The 13059-nt window shown below is 48.3% G+C and overlaps 1 protein-coding gene across 6 annotated transcripts in view; it reads right to left on the bottom strand.

Annotated features, from left to right (window-relative positions):
- The window catches only part of METTL16 (methyltransferase 16, RNA N6-adenosine), a 271853-nt gene that overhangs the window by 52676 nt on the left and 206118 nt on the right, over positions 1 to 13059 (bottom strand). The window lies entirely within an intron of this gene.

Here is a 13059-nt window from a genome sequence, read left to right as displayed (position 1 = left end):
GAATTTCCCTTTTTGGTTAAAATAAAAAATTACACAAATCACGTTAGAATGTACAAATAGCGTTTATGACCCGGTTTGTACACAAATGGTATTGGTCAGGTTACTAACTAATGCACACAATTACGTGCGGTACAATCGTTCAGTACATAAGCAACTAATCTTATGTACGGAGCGACCAGTGGAATCGACATTCAGCAGCTGCGAATTCCTTCAGCCTGAGCTTTGTTTTCCTATATGGGTGTCGCACCAACCCTTCTTTGGTGTTGTGCCTTGTTTCTATAGCGGACTTCCTTGTCTGCTGTACCTGGACCTCCTGGTCTGTTATGCGACCTCCTGGTCTGACCTCCTGGTCTGTTACAGTATGACCTCCTGGTCTGCTACACTCTAATGCTCAAATTTTATATATGTTTAACCAGAGATGCCTCCCTAGCCACCATGTATGTCACTTACACGTATGTACCTTCACGAGAACTCGATGATTTCTGTGGTTCAATCCCCAAAATTGTAAAACTTAAAAACACTCACTCATCACATACACACTTTTGTTTCCATTTCTGCGCAGAATTTTTTTTTTTTCTTTAGACCAGATGTGTTGTAAATTTGGAGAAGGATCTGTTAATTTAAATTTCGGATTTAAAATAGATTTGCGTTATTTATCGCCTGATGCGCTATTTATCGCTTGTTGCGTTACTTATCGCCTGTTGCGTTACTTAAAAATCAACACTATCGTGTGACTTGAGTTACGTGGGCGTACCCAGACGCTCCGTTGCGTAATTTACGCTGCGTGCGTCGGCCCATGCGTACGCGAGTCTCAGTCCTTTGTTAGAGACACGTGTACACAAAACCAATGTCCACCGTAACACAACTAACACGTTTTATCAATGTAGATGATCCTCGATCGTCTACCGCGCAACACACCAATCTCTCCTTTTACCTTTAGGTAGAGCTGTGTGTGCTTTACACTTTATCCCTTAACGTATTACTTTTACACTTTAACTATGAAATAGCGACAAATCTCTCTTAGCACGTTTTATCAATTATAAAATGGCAAACAGGAGAGTGATATATGAAAATACACGAATGAAAAAGAAATGCAGATATGTGCGTGTGTACGCAAGACAGAAATAAACAGTTTTAAAAGACACTAGCGTGTTGTTCTTACCTCCGGTTCCGGATTTCTTCAGCACCCTTTACTAAGCGAAGCAGACGCTTATCCCGTCAGCACTGCGAAGAATATGATCTCCCGCCCTTTGCTGATGGATAATGTCTGCTGAAATTACCTAGCAGAGATATGTGAAGGACAGGACGAGCCGCCAATTGATAAAGCTAAAAATTTATCTTATATAAAACCCTTTATGAGGTCTAAGAACACTGTACGCTATTTACGTATGGAGTACCGTAAGGGTACGCTCGTTGCGTAACAATCGCTTAGCCGTGGTCGAGACGCTCAAGCGTCACGTTCGCTCACGGCAAAGAGATCACAGGCAGGCACGCTATTGGCTGGTGACTAACGTAATGGTTCACTATAGCGTAACGGACGCTGTATCGGGAGCGGGCTGCTCGAGCGATACAGACGCTCACAAGAATACGCTGTTGGTATCGGGCACACTTATAGGTGAGCGACTACCGTAATGCTACGCTATCAGCGTAGCGGACGCTCGAGACCACGAGGAGATCACGAGCGGCGCAGACGCTCACAATGTTAAACCTTTATATCTAAACCATAAACAATGTAATATGCTGTGAAACCTTAGTGTAGAGATAGGGTGTAGATGCAACACAGTGTAACCTTATTAACTTAAAAGCTGTTTGAGCGTCACCGACGCTCTGAGAATACTTAACACTATAAGAAATACACAGATACCGTGCTTAGGGTCCAACGCCTAATATATATATTATGAATGTTATACTTGCAAAAGAATTAATACAATACAAGTCATACACTACAATATAACATAGACTACCTAACCAGATAACTACACATGAAATACAATACAATACTATGACGTTTAAGAGACTACGAGAGAAAAAGGAGAAGAGAGAGAGAGAGAGATATGGCCCATAACAACAAGAAAGACAATATGATTGCGGAGAAAACTTACGCACAAAGGAAACGATCGCATGCGCCTCTGGACATCCAGCTCCCGATTTTCAGCAATGATAACCGTTGAAGAGTGAGAGCTGGATGTGATCGGCTTGTCTATTTATGCCCCACACACAATACAATTCAATGGTCCCTACAATCTCATTGTTCATTGGACACAGGAATTCCTCCTCGCATTATAACAAAAGGTCATAGGTTGATTCATACAGGTGGGCTGTGACGATTTCCAACTGCTCAGGTGGGTGGGCAACTAGGTTTCCCGCCGCATGGATAATAAGAATTTACTTACCGATAATTCTATTTCTCGTAGTCCGTAGTGGATGCTGGGGACTCCGTCAGGACCATGGCGATTAGCGGCTCCGCAGGAGACAGGGCACAAAAGTAAAAGCTTTAGGATCAGGTGGTGTGCACTGGCTCCTCCCCCCATGACCCTCCTCCAAGCCTCAGTTAGGATACTGTGCCCGGACGAGCGTACACAATAAGGAAGGATTTTGAATCCCGGGTAAGACTCATACCAGCCACACCAATCACACTGTACAACCTGTGATCTGAACCCAGTTAACAGCATGATAACAGCGGAGCCTCTGAAAAGATGGCTCACAACAATAATAACCCGATTTTTGTAACAATAACTATGTACAAGTATTGCAGACAATCCGCACTTGGGATGGGCGCCCAGCATCCACTACGGACTACGAGAAATAGAATTATCGGTAAGTAAATTCTTATTTTCTCTGACGTCCTAAGTGGATGCTGGGGACTCCGAAAGGACCATGGGGATTATACCAAAGCTCCCAAACGGGCGGGAGAGTGCGGATGACTCTGCAGCACCGAATGAGAGAACTCCAGGTCCTCCTCAGTCAGGGTGTGCCCCTGACCAAGTATCAGCTCGGCAAAGTTGTAAAGCCGAGACCCCTCGGGCAGCCGCCCAAGATGAGCCCACCTTCCTTGTGGAATGGGCATTTACATATTTTGGCTGTGGCAGGCCTGCCACAGAATGTGCAAGCTGAATTGTACTACACATCCAACTAGCAATCGTCTGCTTAGAAGCAAGAGCACCCAGTTTGTTGGGTGCATACAGGATAACAGCAAGTCAGTTTTCCTGACTCCAGCCGTCCTGGAAACTATATTTTCAGGGCCCTGACAACATCTAGCAACTTGGAGTCCTCCAAGTCCCTAGTAGCCGCAGGTACCACAATAAGCTGGTTCGGGTGAAACACTGACACCACCTTAGGGAGAAACTGGGGATGAGTCCGCAGCTCTGCCCTGTCCGAATGGACAATCAGATATGGGCTTTTTTGAGACAAACGCCGCCAATTCTGACACTCGCCTGGCCGAGGCCAGGGCCAACAGCATGGTCACTTTCCCTGTGAGATATTTCAAATCCACAGATTTGAGCGGTTTAAACCAATGTGATTTTAGGAATCCCAGAACTACGTTGAGATCCCACAGTGCCACTGGAGGCACAAAAGGGGGTTGTATATGCAGTACTCCCTTGACAAACTTCTGGACTTCAGGAACTGAAGCCAATTCTTTCTGGAAGAAAATCGACAGGGCCGAAATTTGAACCTTAATGGACCCCAAATTTGAGGCCCATAGACACTCCTGTTTGCAGGAAATGCAGGAAACGACCGAGTTGAAATTTCTTCATGGGGCCTTCCTGGCCTTACACCACGCAACATATTTTCGCCACATGTGGTGATAATGTTGTGCGGTCACCTCCTTCCTGGCTTTGACCAGGGTAGGAATGACCTCTTCCGGAATGCCTTTTTCCCTTAGGATCCGGCGTTCAACCGCCATGGCGTCAAACGCAGCCGCGGTAAGTCTTGGAACAGACATGGTACTTGCTGAAGCAAGTCCCTTCTTAGCGGCAGAGGCCATGAGTCCTCTGTGAGCATCTCTTGAAGTTCCGGGTACCAAGTCCTTCTTGGCCAATCCGGAGCCACGAGTATAGTTCTTACTCCTCTACGTCTTATAATTCTCAATACCTTGGGTATGAGAAGCAGAGGAGGGAAGACATACACCGACTGGTACACCCACGGTGTTACCAGAACGTCCACAGCTATTGCCTGAGGGTCTTTTGACCTGGCGCAATACTTGTCCAGTTTTTTGTTCAGGCGGGACGCCATCATGTCCACCTTTGGTCTTTTCCAACGGTTCACAATCATGTGGAAGACTTCCCGATGAAGTCCCCACTCTCCCGGGTGTAGGTTGTGCCTGCTGAGGAAGTCTGCTTCCCAGTTGTCCACTCCCGGAATGAACACTGCTGACAGTGCTATCACATGATTTTCCGCCCAGCGAAAAATCCTTGCAGTTTCTGCCATTGTTACGTGGGCGACTGCCGTGATGTTGTCCCACTGGATCAATACCGGCTGACCTTGAAGCAGAGGTCTTGCTAAGCTTAGAGCATTGTAAATTGCCCTTAGCTCCAGTATATTTATGTGGAGAAAAATCTCCAGACTTGATCACACTCCCTGGAAATTTTTTCCCTGTGTGACTGCTCCCCAGGCTGGCCTCCGTGGTCACCAGCATCCAATCCTGAATGCCGAATCTGCGGCCCTCTAGAAGATGAGCACTCTGTAACCACCACAGGAGAGACACCCTTGTCCTTGGAGATAGGGTTATCCGCTGATGCACCTGAAAATGCGATCCGGACCATTTGTCCAGCAGATCCCACTGAAAAGTTCTTGCGTGGAATCTGCCGAATGGAATCGCTTCGTAATAAGCCACCATTTTTCCCAGGACTCTTGTGCAATGATGCACTGACACTTTTCCTGGTTTTAGGAGGTTCCTGACTAGCTCGGATAACTCCCTGGCTTTCTCCTCCGGGAGAAACACCTTTTTCTGGACTGTGTCCAGAACCATCCCTAGGAACAGCAGACGTGTCGTCGGAAACGGCTGCGATTTTGGATATTTAGAATCCACCCGTGCTGTCGTAGAACTACTTGAGATAGTGCTACTCCGACTTCCAACTGTTCTCTGGACCTTGCCCTTATCAGGAGATCGTCCAAGTAAGGGATAATTAAGACGCCTTTTCTTTGAAGAAGAATCATCATTTCGGCCATTACTTTGGTAAAGACCCGGGGTGCCGTGGACAATCCAAACGGCAGCGTCTGAAACTGATAGTGACAGTTCCGTACCACGAACCTGAGGTACCCTTGGTGAGAAGGGCAATTTGGGACATGGAGGTAAGCATCCTTGATGTCCAGGGACACCATATAGTCCCCTTCTTCCTGGTTCGCTATCACTGCTCTGAGTGACTCCATCTTGATTTGAACCTTTGTATGTAAGTGTTCAAAGATTTCCCATTTAGAATAGGTCTCACCGAGCCGTCTGGCTTCAGTACCACAATATAGTGTGGAATAATACCCCTTTCCTTGTTGTAGGAGGGGTACTTTGATTATCACCTGCTGGGAATACAGCTTGTGAATTGTTTCCAATACTGCCTCCCTGTCGGAGGAAGACGTTGGTAAAGCAGACATCAGGAGCCTGCGAGGGGGAGACGTCTCGAATTTCCAGTCGGTACCCCTGGGATACTACTTGTAGGATCCAGGGGTCCACTTGCGAGTGAGCCCACTACGCGCTGAAACTCTCGAGACGACCGCACTTGAGTCCGCTTGTACGGCCCCAGCGTCATGCTGAGGACTTGGCAGAAGCTGTGGAGGGCTTCTGTTCCTGGGAATGGGCTGCCTGCTGCAGTCTTCTTCCCTTTCCTCTATCCCTGGGCAGATATGACTGGCCTTTTGCCCGCTTGCCCTTATGGGGACGAAAGGACTGAGGCTGAAAAGACGGTGTCTTTTTCTGCTGAGATGTGATTTGGGGTAAAAAAGGTGGATTTTCCAGCTGTTGCCTAGGCCACCAGGTCCGATGGACCAACCCCAAATAACTCCTCCTCTTTATACGGCAATACTTCCATGTGCCGTTTGGAATCTGCATCACCTGACCACTGTCGTGTCCATAAACATCTTCTGGCAGATATGGACATCGCACTTACTCTTGATGCCAGAGTGCAAATATCCCTCTGTGCATCTCGCATATATAGAAATGCATCCTTTAAATGCTCTATAGTCAATAAAATACTGTCCCTGTCAAGGGTATCAATATTTTCAGTCAGGGAATCCGACCAAGCCACCCCAGCGCTGCACATCCAGGCTGAGGCGATCGCTGGTCGCAGTATAACACCAGTATGTGTGTATATACCTTTTTAGGATATTTTCCAGCCTCTCAGCTGGCTCCTTGAGGGCGGCCCTATCTGGAGACGGTACCGCCACTTGTTTTGATAAGCGTGTGAGCGCCTTATCCACCCTAAAGGGTGTTTCCCAACGCGCCCTAACTTCTGGCGGGAAAGGGTATACCGCCAATAATTTTCTATCGGGGGAAACCCACGCATCATCACACACTTCATTTAATTTATCTGATTCAGGAAAAACTACAGGTAGTTTTTTCACACCCCACATAATACCCTTCTTGTGGTACTTGTAGTATCAGAAATATGTAACACCTCCTTCATTGCCCTTAACATGTAACGTGTGGCCCTAAAGGAAAATACGTTTGTTTCTTCACCGTCGACACTGGAGTCAGTGTCCGTGTCTGTGTCTGTGTCGACCGACTGAGGTAAATGAGCGTTTTACAGCCCCTGACGGTGTTTGAGACGCCTGGTCAGGTACTAATTTGTTTGCCGGCCGTCTCATGTCGTCAACCGACCTTGCAGCGTGTTGACATTATCACGTAATTCCTTAAATAAGCCATCCATTCCGGTGTCGACTCCCTAGAGAGTGACATCACCATTTCAGGCAATTGCTCCGCCTCCTCACCAACATCGTCCTCATACATGTCGACACACACGTACCGACACACAGCACACACACAGGGAATGCTCTGATAGAGGACAGGACCCCACTAGACCTTTGGGGAGACAGAGGGAGAGTTTGCCAGCACACACCAAAAACGCTATAATTATACAGGGACAACCTTTATATAAGTGTTTTTCCCTTATAGCATTTCAATATATATATACATATCGCCAAATAAGTGCCCCCCCTCTCTGTTTTAACCCTGTTTCTGTAGTGCAGTGCAGGGGAGAGCCTGGGAGCCTTCCCACCAGCATTTCTGTGAGGGAAAATGGCGCTGTGTGCTGAGGAGAATAGGCCCCGCCCCCTTTTTGGCGGGCTTCTTCTCCCGTTTTTCTGAGACCTGGCAGGGGTTAAATACATCCATATAGCCCCCAGGGGCTATATGTGATGTATTTTTAGCCAGAATAAGGTACTATCATTGCTGCCCAGAGCGCCCCCCCCAGCGCCCTGCACCCTCAGTGACCGCTGCTATGAAGTGTGCTGACAACAATGGCGCACAGCTGCAGTGCGCTACCTTATGAAGACTGAAGAGTCTTCTGCCGCCGTTTCTGGACCTCTTCACTTTTCGGCATCTGCAAGGGGGGTCGGCGGCGCGGCTCCGGGACGAACCCCAGGGTGAGACCTGTGTTCCGACTCCCTCTGGAGCTAATGGTGTCCAGTAGCCTAAGAAGCCAATCCATCCTGCACGCAGGTGAGTTCACTTCTCTCCCCTAAGTCCCTCGTAGCAGTGAGCCTGTTGCCAGCAGGACTCACTGAAAATAAAAAACCTAGCCAACTTTTACTCTAAGCAGCTCTTTAGGAGAGCCACCTAGATTGCACCCTTCTCGGCCGGGCACAAAAAACTAACTGAGGCTTGGAGGAGGGTCATGGGGGGAGGAGCCAGTGCACACCACCTGATCCTAAAGCTTTTACTTTTGTGTCCTGTCTCCTGCGGAGCCGCTAATCCCCATGGTCCTGACGGAGTCCCCAGCATCCACTTAGGACGTCAGAGAAAAGTAAGTGCAAATACAGTAAATGTTCATAAACTTCTTATGTCCATAACTATTCGCACGAGCGATTAATCCGCTTCAAACCAACACCGGAATATTGCTAATTAAATACTCTTCCGATGGATACTAAACACCACTGTATTACTCCTGTCTGACCCTTCGTATCAAACAAAGGGGGATTTCTCTGTTCATGAACATTCTACATTAACCAAACTTTCAGATTCTATCAAAGGGACCATGATCTACAAAATACATTATATAGTGGAAATATGTAACGATTGAGTCGCACGCTACGAACACATGAACTCTACCGTAAATGCACATACCGCACGCCCGCGGGTGCCCGCAACAGCGAGTATGCGCACGCACGGGAGAGCGCACGCATGCGCAGCGCAGACCTGTGTGAGGTGCAAATATGGCAGTGTGCATAGAGATATTTTTCTGACTTTGACAAGCTGACAGTACAAGGAAAGGATTTTGGAAATCCAGGGCAAGACTCATACCAGCCACACCAATCACACCATATAACTTATACGTAAAACTTACCCAGTTAACAGTATGAACAACAACAGAGCATCAGATCAACCCAGATGCAATTATAACATAACCCTTATTTAAGCAATAACTATATACAAGCATTGCAGAAGAAGTCCACACTTGGGACGGGCGCCCAGCATCCACTACGGACTACGAGAAATAGATTTACCGGTAAGTAAAATCTTATTTTCTCTAACATCCTAGTGGATGCTGGGGACTCCGTAAGGACAATGGGGATTATACCAAAGCTCCCAAACGGGCGGGAGAGTGCAGATGACTCAGCAGCACCGATTGAGCAAACACAAGGTCCTCCTCAGCCAGGGTATCAAACTTGTAGAACTTTGCAAAGGTGTTTGAACCTGACCAAGTAGCCGCTCGGCAAAGCTGTAATGCCGAGACCCCTCGGGCAGCCGCCCAAGAAGAGCCCACCTTCCTTGTGGAATGGGCCTTAACTGATTAAGGCAGCAGCAATCCAGCCGCAGAATGAGCCTGCTGAATCGTGTTACAGATCCAGCGAGCAATAGTTTGCTTTGAAGCAGGCGCCCCAAGCTTGTTGGAAGCATACAGGAGAAACAAAGATTCTGTTTTCCTGACCCTAGCCGTTCTGGCTACATAAACCTTCAAAGCCCTGACTACATCAAGTAACTCTGAATCCTCCAAGTCAGTAGTAGCCACAGGCACCACAATAGGTTGGTTTATATGAAAGGATGAAACCACTTTCGGCAGAAATTGTGGGCGGGTTCGCAATTCTGCTCTATCCGCATGGAAAACCAGATAAGGGCTTTTATGTGACAAAGCCGCCAATTCTGACACACGCCTAGCCGAAGCCACGTGAGATATTTCAATTCCACCGTTTTGAGTGGTTCAAATCAGTGTGATTTCAGGAAACTCAACACCACGTTAAGATCCCAAGGTGCCACTGGAGGCACAAAAGGGGGCTGAATATGCAGCACTCCCTTTACAAACGTCTGAACTTCAGGCAGAGAAGCCAGTTCTTTTTGAAAGAAAATGGATAGAGCCGAAATCTGGACCTTAATGGAACCCAATTTTAGGCCCAAAGTCAATCCCGACTGCAGGAAGTGAAGGAAACGGCCCAGCTGGAATTCCTCCGTAGGGGCATTCCTGGCCTCACACCAAGCAACATATTTTCGCCATATTCGGTGATAATGTTGAGCCGTCACGTCCTTCCTAGCCTTTATCAGCGTAGGAATGACCTCATCCGAAATGCCTTTTTCTGCTAGGATCCGGCGTTCAACCGCCATGCCGTCAAACGCAGCCGCGGCAAGTAATGGAACAGACAGGGCCCCTGTTGCAACAAGTCCTGTCTTAGAGGCAGAGGCCACGGGTCCTCTGTGAGCATTTCTTGCAGATCTGGATACCAAGTCCTTCTTGGCCAATCCGGAACAATGAGTATTGTTCTCACTCCTCTTTTTCTTATGATTCTGAGCACCTTGGGTATGAGAGGAAGAGGAGGAAACACATAGACCGACTGGAACACCCACGGCGTCACCAGTGCGTCCACAGCTATCGCCTGAGGGTCTCTTGACCTGGCGCAATACCTCTGTAGCTTTTTGTTGAGGCGGGATGCCATCATGTCCACCTGTGGCAGTTCCCACCGACTTGCAACCTGCGTGAAGACTTCTTGATGAAGTCCCCACTCTCCCGGGTGGAGGTCGTGCCTGCCGAGGAAGTCTGCTTCCCAGTTGTCCACTCCCGGAATGAACACTGCTGACAGTGCGCTTACGTGATTCTCCGCCCAGCGAAGAATTCTGGTGGCTTCTACCATCGCCACCCTGCTCCTTGTGCCGCCTTGGCGGTTTACATGAGCCACTGCGGTGATGTTGTCTGACTGAATCAGAACCGGTTGTTCGCGAAGTAGGGACTCCACTTGACGTAGGGCGTTGTATATGGCCCTTAGTTCCAGGATGTTGATGTGAAGACAAGTCTCCTGACTTGACCACAGACCTTGGAAATTTCTTCCCTGTGTGACTGCCCCCCACCCTCGGAGGCTTGCATCCGTGGTCACCAGGACCCAGTCCTGAATGCCGAATCTGCGGCCCTCGAGAAGGCGAGTACTCTGCAGCCACCACAGGAGAGACACCCTGGCCCGGGGGATAGGGTGATTAGCCGATGCATCTGAAGATGTGATCCGGACCATTTGTCCAGTAGATCCCATTGAAAGGTCCTCGCATGGAACCTGCCGAAGGGATGCCACCATCTTTCCCAGGACTCGCGTGCAGTGATGCACTGACACCTGTTTTGGTTTTAATAGGTTTCTGACCAGTGTCATGAGTTCCTGAGCCTTCTCCATCGGGAGATAAACCCTCTTCTGGTCTGTGTCCAGAATCATGCCCAGGAAAGGCAGACGAGTCGTAGGAATCAACTGCGACCTTGGAATATTTAGAATCCAGCCGTGTTGTTGTAACACTTCCATAGAGCGTGCTACGCTGATCAGCAACTGCTTTCTTGACCTCGCTTTTATGAGGAGATCGTCCAAGTATGGGATAATTGTGACCCCTTGCTTCCACAGGAGTACCATCCTTTCCGCCATTACCTTGGTAAATATTCTCGGTGCCGTGGAGAGACCAAACGGCAACGTCTGAAATTGGTAATTACAATCCTGTACCACAAATCTGAGGTATGCCTGATGAGGTGGATAAATGGGGACATGAAGGTATGCATCCTTTATGTCCAGAGACACCATAAAATCCCCCCCTTCCAGGCTTGCGATGACCGCTCTGAGCGATTCCATCTTGAACTTGAACCTTTTCAGGTATATGTTCAGGGATTTTAAATTCAATATGGGTCTGACCGAACCGTCCGGTTTCGGTACCACAAACATGGTCGAATAATAACCCTTTCCTTGTTAAAGGAGGGGAACCTTGACCACCACCTGTTGAAGATACAATTTGTGAATTGCAGTTAACACTATTTCCCTCTCTAAAGGGGAAGCTGGAAGGGCCGATTTGAGGTATCGGTGAGGGGGCATCTCTTCGAATTCCAGCTTGTATCCCTGAGACACAATCCCTATTGCCCAGGGATCCAACTGGGAGTGAACCCACTTGTGGCTGAAATTTCGGAGACGCGCCCCCACCGGGCCTAGCTCCGCCTGTGGAGCCCCAGCGTCATGCGGTAGATTTAGTGGAAGCCGAGGAGGACTTCTGTTCCTGGGAACTAGCTGCGTTGTGCAGCTTCCTTCCTCTGCCCCTGCCTCTGGCAAGAAAGGAAGCACCTCGGACTTTCTTGCCTTTTTGTGATCGAAAGGACTGCATTTGGTAATACGGTGCTTTCTTAGGTTGTGAGGAAACATATGGCAAAAAATGTGACTTTCCAGCAGTAGCTGTGGAGACCAGGTCCGAGAGACCCTCCCCAAACAATTCCTCACCCTTGTAAGGTAAAACCTCCATGTGCCTTTTTGAGTCGGCATCACCTGTCCATTGCCGAGTCCACAGGACCCTTCTGGCAGAAATCGACATAGCATTTATTCTAGAGCCCAGTAGACTAATGTCTCTTTGAGCATCTCTCATATATAGGACAGCGTCTTTTATATGCCCCAGGGTCATTAATATAGTATCCTTGTCTAAGGTATCAAGTTCCTCAGATAAGGTACCCGCCCATGCTGCTACCGCACTACACACCCAGGCCGACGCAATTGCCGGCCTTAGTAAGGTACCTGAATGTGTATAAATGGACTTCAGGGTACCCTCTTGCTTTCTATCCGCAGTATCTTTAAGGGTGGCCGTATCCTGTGACGGCAGGGCTACCCTCTTGGATAAGCGTGTTAAAGCTTTGTCCACCCTAGGGGAGGATTCCCAGCGTAACCTGTCCGTTGGCAGGAAAGGATACGCCATAAGCATCCGTTTGGAAATCTGCAGTTTTTTATCTGGAGATTCCCAAGCCTTTTCACATAACTCATTTAGCTCATGTGAGGGGGGAAAGGTTACCACCGGCTTCTTTCCCTTATACATATGCACCCTCTTGTCAGGGACTGGGGTTTCCTCTGTGATGTGCAACACATCCTTAATTGCCATAATCATACAACGGATGGATTTAGCCTATTTAGGCTGTAACTTTGCATCATCGTAATCGACACTGGAGTTAGAATCCATGTCGGTATCTGTGTCAACAATTTGGGATAGTGAACGCTTCTGAGACCCTGACGGCCTCTGCGACATAGGATCAGGCACGGGCTGAGACCCTGACTGTCCTAAGGCTTCAGCTTTATCCAACCTTTTATGCAAGGAATTAACATTATCATTTAAAACCTTCCACATATCCATCCAATCAGGTGTCGGCGCCGTCGGCGGAGACACCACATTCATTTGCTCCCGCTCTGTTTCCACATAGCCTTCCTTTTGAAGACAGTTCCCCCACAAGGCCCTTTGGAGAGACAGAGAGAGAGTATGCCAGCACACACCCCAGCGCTATATAACCCAGGAATAACACAGTAACTTAATGTTAACCCAGTAGCCGCTGTTATAATGATTTTTGCCCCCCCCTCTCTTTTTACCCTCTTCTACCGTGTATCTGCAGGGGAGAGCCTGGGGAGCTTCCTCTCAGCGGAGCTGTGGAGAAA

The sequence above is a fragment of the Pseudophryne corroboree genome, chromosome 2, assembly GCF_028390025.1.
Source record: "Pseudophryne corroboree isolate aPseCor3 chromosome 2, aPseCor3.hap2, whole genome shotgun sequence".
NCBI lineage: Eukaryota > Metazoa > Chordata > Amphibia > Anura > Myobatrachidae > Pseudophryne > Pseudophryne corroboree.
Note: the sequence above shows the minus strand (reverse complement) of the source record. Positions and strands in the feature narration are given on the sequence as shown.